This window comes from Triticum aestivum, chromosome 1A (assembly GCF_018294505.1).
Source record: "Triticum aestivum cultivar Chinese Spring chromosome 1A, IWGSC CS RefSeq v2.1, whole genome shotgun sequence".
Lineage (NCBI taxonomy): Eukaryota > Viridiplantae > Streptophyta > Magnoliopsida > Poales > Poaceae > Triticum > Triticum aestivum.
In genome coordinates this window covers 369,936,326-369,953,167 of record NC_057794.1, presented here as the reverse complement: position 1 = coordinate 369,953,167, position 16,842 = coordinate 369,936,326, and positions in this window count along the sequence as shown.

Sequence of the window (16,842 nt, the reverse complement as noted above, 5' to 3'; positions counted from 1 at the left end):
TGCTTTGCGGCATCTGTAGCCACATCATCAGGGGCATAGCGAGATAACTTGCTAAACTCATCCGCGTATTGAGCCACAGTACGGTTCCCCTGGCGTAAGTTGCGAAACTCACGCTTCTTGAAATTCATTGCTCTAGTGGAGACATGGGCTGTACGGAAGGCTTGTTGGAATTGGTCCCATGTCACCGTGGCTATAGGGTAGGTGACAGTATAATTCTCCCACCATGATGTTGCTGGTCCATCCAACTGATGTGCGGCAAAATGCACCTTCTCAGCATCAGTACATCCTACGGTGGTCAACTCCCTTCCAATCTTGCGGAGCCAATCATCTGCTACTATAGGCTCGGTGCTACTGGAAAACACCGGCGGTTGCAACCTCAGAAAACGGCCTAAGTTGTCAACTGGTGGTGGTGGTGGATTGTTGTTGTTGTTGTTGTTGTTGTTGTTGTTGTTGTTGTTGTTGTTGTTGTTGTTGTTGTTGTTGTTGTTGTTGTTGTTGTTGTTGTTGTTTCCCTGATTCTGAACTAACAACTGCATCAGGGTATTCTGCTGCTGAATCAACTGAGTGAGCTCGGGTGGGAAAGGGGTCACGTCTCGGAGGCATCTGATGGGTTTAGAGGGGAGAGATTAGAATAGAATGAGGTCTAATGAGAAAGCACTACCCATATGCACATGAGACAAACACAAACATTTCACTCGATCAAGCAAGCAAGGCATACAATCGATCTAACTATCGCAAAAGTGCTCGGACTACTCTATTTACATGGTGGAATACTACTACTGATGTGGTGGTCTACTAAAAATATTCCTCGGTTGTAGACTCCATGATATCTATTCCAGCTTCATCTTCAAAGTCATCATCGCTCAGGTCAGTGTCGGTGTCGTCGATGATGATGTAGTCCTCCGGGCGAATCTCCTTGGGTTCTTCATCTTCTTCTACTGGAGTGGGGTCTCCCATAAATATTCCGATCTTCTTAATCAGGTCATCATTCTTCTCCAGTAGTGTCGCAATTTCCTCCTCATATCCATCGCGTATAGACTTAAGTTCTTCTTCCAGCTCGATGATCCTTGTCTTCGCCTTCTTCAAATCTATCATGTCTGCGCACATCTGATTCCCCTGACGTCGAATCTGCTGGTTTAACTCCTGGATGAAAGCTGCAATTGATCTATCCTTCCTAGTGCTGATCATCTCCCATTGCTCGTCTCGGCGCCCACATATCTAGTTGATAGTGTCCTTAAGCTCCTTGTGATAAACTTCTCCAATGCGTCCCATGGTGATGTGAGCTGCCATACTCTTTCCTAAACTCCAGGTTGGTGCGTCGAAGGAAAACTCTATAGGTTTAGTGACTGGCGTGAAGGTCCTTCCTGGAACTTGAACTTGAATCATCCATCGCTCCTCTTCTAGTAAAGTGGCGTTGTAGGTCCCGGTGAAACTTGGTATTCCTATGTTCAGGTACCTAGTGACTTCCTTCAAGTGTCATCCAAAAGGTGCTTCTTCATCCGGTTGTGTAAACTTGTTCCTTGCATCCGCCATCCTAAAGAGTAGAAAATGGAGAGGAGTCAGAAGTGAGAAAAGAATAGTGATCTATGGCTTTAGCTTAGTGGTCGTGTTCTACACTCAATGTGTGCTCTGGTACCATCTTTGTAGCGACCCGACCTCAAACGGTCAAGTCTCTGTGCTTCAGTGTCATCCCTGGATCGGAAATGCTAACACACACAGTACTCGAAGGATGTATAACAGAGTAGCAATCACACACTTCTTACATCGGATGTCTCAAAAGAGAACTTATTACAATAAATATGGCTTAAAGCCATCTAATGCGATAACAGCGGAAGGCTTGGAAGATAAAGTGAGTCCATCAACTCCAACGGCATAGCTGAGCTGCACGGCAACGACCTAACGAACCTTACTCCTCGTCTGAAAAGTCTGCAACATAATACGTTGCAGCCCGAAAACGGGTCAGCACATGGAATATGCTGGCAAATAACACAGTAGAGCAAGAACAGAATACTGCTATCACTACATGCATATTTGGCTGGTGGAAAGCTCTATGGTTATGGTTTTTGCGAAAAGCCAATTTTTTCCTAGAATAAAGGAATAGATTTTACATTTAACTATCATGGTAGTTGAAACATCATTGAGAAGGTTCCTCCAACTCAATCCCAATTAAGGTAATTTACAACCCAACAAATTTAATTAAGAGTGATGAGATACTTAAGATACTCCAAGTACTAGATACTCAAGATTGTCCATAACCAGGGACACGGCTAACCATGATTAGTTTATACACTCTGCAAAGGTTTGCGCACTTTTCCCCACAAGACTTGATCGCCTCCGTTGGATTTCTCGCACTACATGATGTTTGAGAAACGGATGACCGAGACACAGTCCTTCAGAAACATTAACTCTCTACTCCGGGTAGACCATACCAAACCTACAAACCCACTACCTGCTGATCTACCTCTTCAAGAGCTTCACGTAACTTACTCAACTATGCTAGAGCCCATAATAGCTTGTGGCTGCACATGGAAGTATCTAGCATGAATAATCTCAGTTCCCTTTGAGCCTGGGTGGCGGTCCATAGGAAGATCACACGGGTACTCCGGGATTTCCAAAAATACAGGCAATACTGGGTACTCCAGGTGCCTCAATCCACCCAGATGTAAATTTAAGTTGCCACCTTAAGTTGAACCATTAATTAACAATCTCACATCTGTCATGGATTTGACTCACCCAAACCACGTCTACGAGCATAGCATAGCAATATAAGCAAAGCGTAGAAGTAACTCCCAGGGGTTTGAATGTAACAGGGCAATAGGTTCTACCTCATCAACTACTTCCCAACCCACATGTTAATGACATCCTAACCATGCAATGTTTGAGGATTGGAACTAATGCATAAAAACTGGGTGATAAAGGGATATGATCAAAGTGTTACTTGCCTTGCTGACGATTCGCGTAACCTATAGACTCCAAATAACACGCTTCACACTCTGGGAATTCTATTCCAAACAAATAATGTCATACATAAGCAACTAACAAAGAAGCACGGGTAAAACTCAAATAAGAAGATCTAACCGGAAAGTTCATTTTAAGAACTCCGGTTTGCAAAAAGAATCAAACCAAATGGAGCAACGAAACTCAAGCGGCGAAAGAAACAAGATCCGTTTACTAATCTGAACTAAGGTCAAATTTTACAGTACCAAAATCTTGTTCAAGTTGGTTAAGCGGAAAGAGGGTCTCGAGACAAAGATCTAGGCGTTTGAAACGCCTGATTCCGACTAACGAGCGAAAAGAAAAACTAAGACGAAAATCGGATCAGAAATCGCGATCAGAAATAATCGCGGATTAATTCGATAATAGAAAACTGACGAACAGGCTAACGAACGAGCGTTCGTTATCTGTAACTAACGGGCGAAAACCGTTCGTTAAAACGAACCTACGGACGAATGTCCGCTAAATAGAAGAACCGAGAAAAACTGGCAAACCGATCTAAAAAGACGAACTAGGATTTTCTAAAAAACCGAAACGGTTTTTCAAAAAAGCTGGCGGCGAACGGCTACCTCGTCGGGTCCGGTGAGACGCGGGGCTCTGGCGGGGCTACGGCGGCGGGGCAAGGCGGCGGCGGCGGTGAGGCGCTGCGGCGTGGGCGGCTTGCAGCGGCAGCGGGGTTGGCGGCGGTGGTTGGTGGTGGTGGCGGCTCGGGGCGGGAGTATATAAAGGGGGGTGGCTCGGCTTGGAGGAGGGGCCAAGGCGGCGGCGAGGAGGAGTCCTGGCCGGACTCCTCGTCCGAGTCAGCGGCGGCGCGGGGCGGTTGGGCCGGCCCGACTGGGTTTCGGCTCAGTCGGCGCTTGGGAGTTTTTTTAAAATAATAATTCCGCCGAAAATAAAATAAATCCTAGAAAATAAAATAAAAATCTTAAAATGCCAAAACAAATTTTCACCGTCTAAATAGAATATTTAGAACAAGATGAACATTTTCTTGGCCCTAAAATGCAATTTTGAAAAACGTGCAATTGTTTTCTAATTGCAAATAAAATCCAAATAAAATCAAATAAATGATTTTAATATTTTTCCTCCAATATTTCAATTATTTTGGAGAAGTCATATTATCTCTTCTCATATATTAATATGAAATATTTTCGGAGAGAAAAATAATTAAAACCAAAATCCTCGTTTCAATATTTGATATAAGTCAAATATGGAATCTGGGAAATCCCCAACTCTCTCCGAGGGTCCTTGAGTTGCTTAGGATTTTAAGGATCGCGAGACGAAATGCAACAAAATATGATATGCAAGAATGATCTATTTATAACATTCCAAATTGAAAATTTGGGATGTTACATCCATGAAGTTGGAACGAGCAATTTTATTCTGAAGAATAGCTTTAAAAATCATTTCCCCCTTAATTTTTAAGGAGGCAACATCATCATTCTCTTCATCATAATCAACATCATCATCACTCTTGCCATCATCAATATCATCACAAGATATATTGAGATTCAAAGTGGGAGATACCTTTGAAGCCTTGGCCATAAGGAAAAATGCAATAGATGATGATGTAGGATCCGTTGAAGCATCATTCAAGACCACATCTTGTTCCATGGGGTGTTGGGTTTCCTCTACATTGTTAGCACAACAATTCGAGGAAATATATGCATTTTTATCATGGCAACAAGACATAGTAAACATATCATCATGAGATTTAGTCAATTAATTTATACAAGATATGCAAGGACTATCAACACAAGCATGTGAAACATTTCGAGTGCTTGGAGTGATAAAGTCCAAAGATGAAGCATTGCAATAAGAAAGTGATGAAGGATTATCAACAATAAGCCCACTATCATCATTGCAATGTACACCACTACTCACAAACCACATGTAGGTGAAGTAGAAGAAGTTGAGAACACAACACGGCCGGATGTGGAGGGAGAACAATCATCCCCACAAAACTTGGACACGCCATATTTATCTTGAAGTTGTGTCCACAACTCATGAGCATCCCGGAACAACATGAGTTGAAATATAACTACATTGCTCAATGCATCGAAAAGCACATTAGAAGCTTGAGCATTGAGATAAGAGTTTTTCTCATCCTCTAAAGATATTCTTTGGGGATCCTTTGGAGGAGAAAAACTCATATCTACGATTCTCTCTAAATTTGGGTCCATGACCCTAAAGAGATTAAGCATGTGAATTACCCAAACATCAAAATTTGTGCCATCGAAACTAAGAGTGTCAGAGAATCCTAATCCCCTAGTCGACATCTTTACTCTCTAGGTGGTAAAGCCTAATAAAGAGAGACAAGGCTCTGATACCAATTGAAAGATCATGGATGTCGCCTAGAGGGGGGGTGAATAGGCACTTTAAAATAATTACGGTTTAGGCTTGAACAAATGCGGAATAAACCTAGCGGATAATTTGTCAAGCACAAAACCTACAACCACTAGGCTCACCTATATGCACCAACAACTTATGCTAAGCAAGATAAACTACTAGGTGATAGCAAGATATATGACAATAAATAATATGGCTATCACAAAGTAAAGTGCATAAGTAAAGAGCTCGGGTAAGAGATAACCGAGGCAAGCGGAGACAACGATGTATCCCGAAGTTCACACCCTTGCGGATGCTAATATCCGTTTGGAGCGGTGTGGAGGCACAATGCTCCCCAAGAAGCGACTAGGGCCACCGTAATCTCCTCACGCCCTTGCATAATGCAAGATGCTGTGATTCCACTAAGGGACCCTTGAGGGCGGTCACCGAACCCGTACAAATGGCAACCCTTGGGGGCGGTCACCGAACACGTACACTTTGGCAACCCTTGAGGGAGGTCACCAGTACCCGTCAAATTGCTCGGGGCGAGCTCCACAACCTAATTGGAGACCCCGACGCTTGCTCGGAGCTTTACACCACAATGTGTACTTTACTAGTGTTCATAGCAACCCCTCGGTATTTGATACTGGTTCAGTTGCTAAGAGTAGTAACTCGAAACGGGAGTTGCAGAATGAACAGAGACTAGTCAAGGGTGAAGTGACGATGTGTGTTGGAAGTGGTTCCAAGATTGATATGATCATTATCGTGCACTCCCTATACTTTCTGGATTAGTGTTGAACTTAAATAAGTGTTATTTGGTGTTTGCGTTGAGCATGAATATGACTTGATCATGTTTTTTGCAATACGGTTATTCATTTAAGTAAGAGAATAAATTGTTGTTATGTTTACATGAATAAAACCTCCTATGGTCATACACCCAATGAAAATGGTTTGTTGGATCTCAATCGTGGTGATACACATTCTCATAATATTGAAGCCAAAAGATGCAATGTTAATAATGATAGTGCAACTTATTTGTGCCACTGCCGTTTAGGTCATATTGGTGTAAAGCGCATGAAGGAAATCCATGTTGATGGGCTTTTCGATCACTTGATTATGAATCAGTTGATGCTTGTGAACCGTGCCTCATGGGCAAGATGCCTAAGACTCCGTTCTCCCGAACAATGGAGCAAGCAACTCACTTATTGGAAATAATACATACTGATGTATGCAGTCCGATGAATGTTGAGGCTCGCGGCGGGTATCGTTATTTTCTGACCTTCACAGATGATTTGAGCAAATATGGGTATATCTACTTGATGAAACATAAGTCTGAAACATTTGAAAAGTTCAAAAAATTCAGAGTGAAGTGGAAAATCATCGTGACAAGAAAATAAAGTTTCTATGATCTGATCACAGAGACAAATATTTGAGTTACGAGTTTGGTCTTCAATTAAAACAATGTGGAATAGTTTCACAAAATCGTGCCACCTGGAACACCACAGCATAATGGTGTGTCCGAACGTCATAACCGTACTATTATTGGATATAGTGCAATATATGATGTTTCTTACCGATTAACCACTATAGTTTTGAGGTTATGCATTAGAGACAGCTACATTCACGTTAAATAGGGCACCATCTAAATCCGTTGAGACGACACCGTATGAACTATGGTTTGGCAAGAAATCTAAGCTGTCGTTTCTTAAAGTTTGAGGTTGCAATGCTTATGTGAAAAAGTTTCAACCTGATAAGCTCAAACCCAAATCGGAGAAGTGCGTCTTCATAGGATACCCAAAAGAAAATGTTGGGTACACCTTCTATCACAGATCCGAAGGCAAGATATTCATTGCTGAGAATGGATCCTTTCTAGAGAAGGAGTTTCTCTCGAAAGAAGTGAGTGGGAGGAAAGTAGAACTTGATGAGGTAACTGTACCTGCTCCCTTATTGGAAAGTAGTTCATCACAGAAATCTGTTCCTGTGACTACTACACCAATTAGTGAGGAAGCTAATGACGATGATCATGTAACTTCAGATCAAGTTACTACAGAACCTCGTAGGTAAACCAGAGTGAGATCCGCACCAGAGTGGTATGGTAATCCTGTTCTGGAGGTCATGTTACTTGACCATGACGAGCCTATGAACTATGAGGAAGCGATGATGAGCCCAGATTCCGCAAAATGGCTTGAGGCCATGAAACCTGAGATGAGATCCATGTATGAGAGCAAAGTATGGACTTTGATTGACTTGCCCAATGATCGGCGAGCCATTGAGATTAAATGGATCTTCAAGAGGAAGACGGACGCTGATAGTAGTGTTACCATCTACAAAGCTAGAATTGTCGCAAAAAGGTTTTCGACAAGTTCAAGGTGTTGACTATGATGAGAGTTTCTCACTCGTATCTATGCTTAAGTCTGTCCGAATCATGTTAGCAATTGCCACATTTTATGAAATCTGGCAAATGGATAAACAAAACTGCATTCCTTAATGGATTTATTAAAGAAGAGTTGTATATGATGCAACCAGAAGGTTTTGTCAACCTTAAAGGTGCTAACAAAATATGCAAGCTCTAGCAATCCATCTATGGACTGGTGCAAGCATCTCGGAGTTGGAATATACGCTTTGATAAGTTGATCAAAGCATATAGTTTTATACAGACTTGCGGTGAAGCCTGTATTTACAAGAAAGTGAGTGGGAGCACTACAACATTTCTGATAAGTATATGTGTATGACATATTGTTGATCGGAGATAATGTAGAATAATTTTGCAAAGCATAAAGGAATGTTTGAAAGGAGTTTTTTCAAAGAATAACCTCGGCGAAGCTGCTTACGTATTGAGCATCAAGATCTATAGAGATAGATCAAGACGCTTCATAAGTTTTTTCAATGAGTACATACCTTGACAAGATTTTGAAGTAGTTCAAAATGGAACAGTCAAAGAAGGAGTTCTTGCCTGTGTTACAAGGCGTGAAGTTGAGTAAGACTCAAAACCCGACCACGATAGAAGATAGAGAGAGAATGAAAGTCATTCCCTATGCCTCAGCCATAGGTTCTATAAAGTATGTCATGCTGTGTACCAGGCCTATTGTATACCCTGCCCTGAGTTTGGCAAGGGAGTACAATAGTGATCTAGGAGTAGATCACTGGACATTGGTCAAAATTATCCTTAGTGGAATAAGGATATGTTTCTCGATTATGGAGGTGACAAAAGGTTCGTCGTAAAGGGTTATGTCGATGCAAGTTTTGACACTGATCCAGATGACTCAAAGTCTCAATCTGGATACATATTGAAAATGGGAGCAATAAGCTAGAGTAGCTCCATGCAGAGCATTGTTGACATGAAATTTGCAATATACTTACGGATCTGAATGTGGCAGACCTGTTGACTAAACTTCTCTCACAAGCAAAACATGATCACACCTCAGTACTCTTTGGGTGTTAATCACATAAGCGATGTGAACTAGATTATTGACTCTAGTAAACCCTTTGGGTGTTGGTCACATGTCGATGTGAACTATGGGTGTTAATCACATGGTGATGTGAACTATTGATGTTAAATCACATGGCGATGTGAACTAGATTATTGACTCTAGTGCAAGTGGGAGAGTGAAGGAAATATGCCCTAGAGGCAATAATAAAGTTATTATTTATTTCCTTATATCATGATTAATGTTTATTATTCATGCTAGAATTGTATTAACCGGAAACAAAATACATGTGTGAATAAATAGACAAACAGAGTGTCACTAGCATGCCTCTACTTGACTAGTTCATTGATCAAAGATGGTTATATTTCCTAACCATAGACATGAGTTGTCATTTGATTAACAGGATCACATCATTAGGAGAATGATGTGATTGACTTGACCCATTCCGTTAGCATAGCACTTGATCGTTTAGTTTGTTGCTATTGCTTTCTTCATGACTTATACATGTTCCTACGACTATGAAATTATGCAACTCCCGTTTACCGGAGGAACACTTTGTGTGCTACCAAACGTCACAACGTAACTGGGTGATTATAAAGGTGCTCTACAGGTGTCTCCAAAGGTACTTGTTGGGTTGGCGTATTTCGAGATTAGGTTTTGTCACTCCGATTGTCGGAGAGGTATCTCTGGGCCCACTCAGTAATGCACATCACTATAAGCCTTGCAAGCATTGCAACTAATGAGTTAGTTGCGGGATGATGTATTACAGAACGGGTAAAGAGACTTGCTGGTAACGAGATTGAACTAGGTATTGAGATACCGACGATCGAATCTCGGGCAAGTAACATACCGATGACAAAGGGAACAACGTATGTTGTTATGCGGTCTGACCGGTAAAGATCTTCGTAGAATATGTAGGAGCCAATATGGGCATCCAGGTCCCACTATTGGTTATTGACAAGAGAGGTGTCTTGGTCATGTCTACATAGTTCTCGAACCCGTAGGGTCCGCACGCTTAATGTTCGTTGATGATATAGTACTATGAGTTATGTATGTTGGTGACCGAATGTTGTTCGGAGTTTTGGATGAGATTACAGATATGACGAGGAACTCCGAAATGGTACGGAAGTAAAGATTGATATGTGGATAGTAGTGTTTGATCTCCGGAAGGGTTCCGGAATTCACCAGAAGGGGTTCCGGATGTTTCCCAAAATGTTTGGGCACGAGAACACTTTATCTGGGCCAAAGGGGAAAGCCCACGAGGCTTTTGGAAAGTGCAAAAGGAAGTTTTGCGGAGACTAGAGGCTAGACACCAGGAACCCTGGTGTCTAGGGGGTAGACGCCGGGAACCCTGGCGTCTAGCCCTGGAGTTCGAGAAGGACTCTTGCCTTTCAGGTGAAACCGACTTTGAGGAGGCTTTTATTCCAAGTTTCGCCCCCAGGGCTCAACATATAAATAGAGGGGTAGGGCTAGCACCAAAGAGATATCAAGAAACACCAAGCCGTGTGCCGGCAACCCCGTCCCCTCTAGTTTATCCTCCATCATAGTTCTCGTAGTGCTTAGGCGAAGCCCTGCGGAGATTGTTCTTCACCAACACCGTCACCACGCCGTCGTGCTGCCGGAACTCATCTACTACTTCGCCCCTCTTGCTGGATCGAGAAGGCGAGGATGTCACCAAGCTGAACGTGTGCAGAACTCGGAGGTGCCATGCTTTCGGTACTTGGATCGGTCGGACGTGAAGACGTACGACTACATCAACCGCGTTGATATAACGCTTCCGCGAATGGTCTACGAGGGTATGTAGACAACACTCTCCCCTCTCGTTGCTATGCATCACCATGATCTTGCGTGTCCGTAGGATTTTTTTTGAAATTACTACGTTCCCCAACAGGCACCACATGTCCTTTCAATGGGCAAGATGACTAAGACTCCATTCTCTGGAACAATGGAGCAAGACACTAACTTATTGGAAATAATACATACCGATGTATGTGGTCCGTTGAGTGTTGAGGCTCGCAGCGGGTATCGTTATTTTTTGACCTTCACAAATGATTTGAGCAGATATGGGTATATCTACTTAATGAAACACAAGTCTAGAACATTTGAAAAGTTCAAAGAATTTCAGAGTGAAGTGGAGAATCGTTGTAACAAGAAAATAAAGTTTCTACGATCTGATCGCGGAGGCGAATATTTGAGTTACGAGTTTGGCCTTCATTTAAGACAATGTGGAATAGTTTCACAACTCACGCCACCTGGAACACCACAGCGTAATGGTGTGTCCGAACGTTGTAGCCGTACTTTATTAGATATGGTGCGATCTATGATGTCTCTTACTGATTTACCACTATCATTTTGGGGTTATGCATTAGAGACAGCTGCATTCACGTTAAATAGGGCACCATCTAAATCCGTTGAGATGACACCGTATGAATTGTGGTTTGGCAAGAAACCTAAGTTATCATTTCTTAAAGTTTGGGGTTGCGATGCTTATGTGAAAAAGCTTCAGCCTGATAAGCTCAAACCCAAATCGGAGAAGTGCATCTTCATAGGATACCCAAAAGAAACTGCTGGGTACACCTTCTATCACAGATCCGAAGGCAAGATCTTTGTTGCTAAGAATGGATCCTTTCTAGAGAAGGAGTTTCTCTCGAAAGAAGTGAGTGGGAGGAAAGTAGAACTTGATGAGGTAATTGTACCTTCTCTTGAATTGGAAAGTAGCTCATCACAGAAAACCGTTCCCGTGATGCCTACACCAACTAGTGAGGAAGCTAATGATGATGATCATGAAACGTCAGATCAAGTTACTACCGAACCTCGTAGGTCAACTAGAGCACATTCCACACAAGAGTGGTACAGTAAGCCTGTTCTAGAAGTCATGTTACTAGACCATGACGAACCTACGAACTATGAGGAAGCGATGATGACCCCAGATTCCGCAAAATGGCTTGAGGCCATGAAATCTGAGATGGGATCCATGTATGAGAGCAAAGTGTGGACTTTGGTTGACTTGCTCGATGATCAGGAAGCCATAGAGAATAAATGGATCTTCAAGAAGAAGACTAACGCTGATGGTAATGTTACTGTCTATAAAGCTTAAAGGTTTTCGACAAGTTCAAGGAGTTGACTATGATGAGACCTTCTCGCCCGTAGTTATGCTTAAGTCTATCCGAATCATGTTAGCAATTACCGCATATTATGATTATGAAATATGGTAAATGGATGTCAAAACTGCATTCCTTAATGGATTTCTTAAAAAAGAGTTGTATATGATGCAACCAGAAGGTTTGGTCGATCCCAAAGATGCTAACAGAGTGTGCAAGCTCCAGCGATCCATTTATGGACTGTTGCAAGCATCTCGGAGTTGGAATATACGCTTTGATGAGGTGATCAAAGCATATGGTTTTATATAGACTTTTGGAGAAGCTTGTATTTTTAAGAAAGTGAGAGAGAGCTTTGTAGCATTTCTAATATTATATGTGGATGCCATATTCTTGATTGGAAATGATATAGAATTTCTGGATAGCATAAAAGGATACTTGAATAAGAGTTTTTCAATGAAAGACCTCGATGAAGATGCTTATATATTGTGCATCAAGATCTATAGGGATACATCAAGACACTTAATTGGACTTTCACAAAGCACATACCTTGATAAAGTTTTGAAGAAGTTCAAAATGGATCAGTCAAAGAAAGGGTTCTTGTCTGTGTTACAAGGTGTGAAGTTGAGTCAGACTCAATGCCTGACCACTGCAGAAGATAGAGAGAAAATGGAAGTCATTCCCTATGCCTCAGCCATAGGTTCTATCATGTATGCAATGCTATATAACAGACCTGATGTGTGCCTTGCTATAAGTCTAGCAGGGGGTACCAAAGTAAACTAGGAGTGGATCACTGGATAGCGGTCAAGAACATCCTGAAGTACTTGAAAAGGACTAAGGATATGTTTCTCGTTTATGGAGGTGACAAAGAGCTCGTCGTAAATAGTTACGTCGATGCTAGCTTTGACTCTGATCCGGATGACTCTAAGTCACAAACCAGATATGTATTTATATTGAATGGTGGAGCTGTCAGTTGGTGCAGCTCCAAGCAAAGCGTCGTGGCGGGTCTACGTGTGAAGCGGAGTACATAGCTGCTTCGGAAGCAGCGAATGAAGGAGTCTATATGAAGAAGTTCATATCCGATCTAGGTGTAATACCTAATTCATCGGGTCCAATTAAAATCTTTTTGTGACAATACTGAAACAATTGCCTTGGCAAAGGAATCCAGATTTCACAAGAGAACCAAACAAATCAAGAGACGCTTCAACTCCATCTGTGATCAAGTCAAGGAGGGAGACATAGAGATTTGCAAAATACATGCGGATCTGAATGTGGTAGACCCGTTGACTAGGCCTCTTCCACGAGCAAAACATGATCAGCACCAAGACTCCATGGGTGTCAGAATCATTACAATGTAATCTAGATTATTGACTCTAGTGCAAGTGGGAGACTGAAGGAAATATGCCCTAGAGGCAATAATAAAGTTGTTATTTATATTTCCTTATATCATGATAAATGTTTATTATTCATGCTAGAATTGTATTAAGCGAAACTTGATACATGTGTGAATACATAGACAAAACACAGTGGCCCTAGTAAGCCTCTACTACACTAGCTCATTAATCGAAGATGGTTAAGTTTCCTAACCATAGACATGAGTTGTCATTTGATGAACGGGATCACATCATTAGGAGAATGGTGTGATGGACAAGACCCATCCGTTAGCTTATCATATGATCGTTAAGTTTTATTGCTATTGCTTTCTTCATGACTTAAACATATTCCTTTGACTATGAGATTATGCAACACCCGGATATCGGAGGAATACCTTGTGTGCTATCAAACGTCACAACGTAACTGGGTGATTATAAAGATGCTCTATAGGTATCTCTGAAGGTGTTTGTTGGATTGGCATAGATCGAGATTAGGATTTGTCACTCTGAGTATCGGAGAGGTATCTCTGGGCCCTCTCAGTAATGCACATCATGATAAGCCTTGCAAGGAATGTGACTAATGAGTTAGTTGTGGGATGATGCATTACGGAACAAGTAAAGAGACTTTTCGGTAACGAGATTGAACTAGGTATGAAGATACCGACGATCGAATCTCGGGCAAGTAACATACCGATGACAAAGGGAATGACGCATGTTGTCATTATGGCTTGACCGATAAAGATCTTCATAGAATATGTAGGAACCAATATGAGCATCCAAGTTCCGCTATTGGTTATTGACCGGACAGGTGTCTCGGTCATGTCTACATAGTTCTCGAACCCGTAGGGTCCGCACGCTTAACGTTCGATGATGATTTGTATTATATGAGTTATGTGATTTGGTGACCGAATGTTGTTCGGAGTCCCGGAGAAGATCACGGACATGATGAGGAGTCTCAGAATGGTCGAGGTAAAGATTGATATATTGGATGATAGTATTCGAACACCGGAAGTGTTTCGGAATGTATCGGGTACATATCGGAGTACCGGGGGGTTACCGGAACCCCCCGAGGGAAGATATGGGCCATAGGAGGGAGGCACACCAGCCCACAAAGGGGTGGCGCGCCCCCACAGGGAAGGAGGCCGAATAGGATTAGGAGAGGCGGTGCCCCCTTTCCTTATCCCCCTCTCTCTCCTCCCCCCTTTCCTCCTCCGGTAAAAGGAAGGGGGGGCGAATCCTACTAGGAGCCCAAGTAGGACTCCTCCTACTTGGGCCACGCCTAGGGCCGGCCTCCTCCCCTCCATCCTTTATATATGTGGGGAAGGGGTCACCTACAACACACATCAATTGTTCCAAGCTGTGTGCGGCGCCCCCCTCCACAATTTACGCCTCTGGTCATATTCATGTAGTGCTTAGGCGAAGCCCTGCACGGATCACTTCACCATCACCGTCGCCGTCGTGCTGACGGAACTCTCCCTCGACACTTTCCTAGATCAAAAGTTCAAGGGACGTCATCGAGCTAAACGTGTGCAGAACTCAAAGGTGTCGTACGTTCGGTGCTTGATCGGTTGGATCGAGAAGACATTCGACTACATCAACCACGTTAAGAAAATGCTTCCGCTTTCGGTCTACGAGGGTGCGTGGACACACTCTCCCCCTCTCGTTGCTATGCATCTCCTAGATAGATCTTGCATGAGCGTAGGAAAATTCTGAAATTGCATGCTATGTTCCCCAACATTACCTTGCCTGCCAACATGAAAATTAAAATGATTGTGATGTAGTATGATAGGATGGTATCCTCCTTTGAATGATTCGAGTGGCTTGACTTCGCACATGTTCACGCATGTAGTTGAAACAAAATCAACATAGCCTCCATGATATTTATGTTCATGGTGATTTATATCCTACTCATGCTTGCATTCAATGTTGGTTAATCTCAATGCATGTTTATGACTGTTGTCGCTCTCTAGTTGGTCGCTTCCCAGTCTCTTTCTAGCCTTCACTTGTACTAAGCGGGATTACTGCGTGTGCATCCACTTCCATAAACCCAAAGTTGTTCCATATGAGTCCACCATACCTTTCTATATGAAGTATTTACTTGCCATTCCAAGTAAATTTGCATGTGCCAAAATCTAAACCTTCAAATGGTAATCTGGTTTGTATGCTCGAATCGCTCATGTACTGATAACCCACAAAGTATAGGGGATTGCAACAGTTTTTGAGGGTAGAGTATTCAACCCAAATTTATAGATTCGACACAAGGGGAGCCAAAGAATATTTGAAGGTATTAGCAGCTGAGTTGTCAATTCAACCACACCTGGAGATTAATTATCTGCAGCACATAATCAGTAGCCAAGTAATATGATAGTTTTGATAATATTGACAGTACAATGGTAACGGTAACAGTGATAACAGTAATTTTGTAGCAAGTGTAATAGTGATGATAGCAGTAGTAAATTAGCAAGAACAATATAAGATAAATTTGTAGGCATTGGATCGGTGACTTGTTGGATGATATTCATCATGAGACAGTTATAACCTAGGGCGATACGGCACTAGCTCCAGCTCATCAGTATAATGTAGGCATCTATTCCGTAAATAGTCATACATGCTTATGGAAAGAACTTGCATGACATCTTTTGTCCTACCCTCCTATGGCAGCGGGGTCCATATTGGAAACTAAGGGATATTAAGGCCTCCTTTTAATACAGAACGGAACAAAGCATTAACACATGGTGAATACATGAACTCCTCAAACTATGGTCATCACCGGGAGTGGTCCCGAACTATTGTCACCCGGGGTTGCCGGATCATAACACGTAGTAGGTGACTATAACTGGCAAGATCGGATCTAGAACATGGATATAATGGTAATAACATAAATGGTTCAGATCTGAAATCATGGCACCCAAGCCCAAAGTGACAAGCATTAGGCATGGCAAAGACATAGCAACATCAATTTTAGAACATAGTGGATACTAGGGATCAAGCCCTAACAAAACTAACTCGATTACATGATGAATCTCATCCAAGTGCTCACCGACAAGCGAGCCTACGAAGGAATTACTCACTCCCGGTGGGGAGCATCATGGAATTGGCGGTGGAGAAGGGTTGGTGATGACGAAGAACGAAGATCCCCCTCTCCGGAGCCCCAAACGGACTCCATATCTGGCCTCCCAATGAAGAACAGGAGGTGACATCGACTTTGTCTCGTGGATCACAATAATTCTTTCTCCCTGATTTTTTTTCTAGAAAAATAGGATTTTATAGCATCCGTTTTAGGGTCTGCGGGGCCACCAGGTGGGGACAACCCACCCGGGCGTGCCTGGTGAGGGGGGCGCACCCTGGTGGGTTGTGCCCACCCACATTCCCCCCTTCGGTAGGTCTTGGATCCAGAAATTCTCTTATTTGATATAAAAATTCCTCGCAAAGTTTCGTTCCATTCCGAGAACTTTTATTTCTGCACAAAAACAACACCATGGTAGTTCTGCTGAAAACAGCATCAGTCTGGGGTTAGTTTCATTCAAATCATGCAAATTAGAGTCCAAAACAAGAGGAAAAGTGTTAGGAAAAGTAGATACGTTGGAGACATATCAACTCCCCCAAGCTTAAACTTTTGCTTGT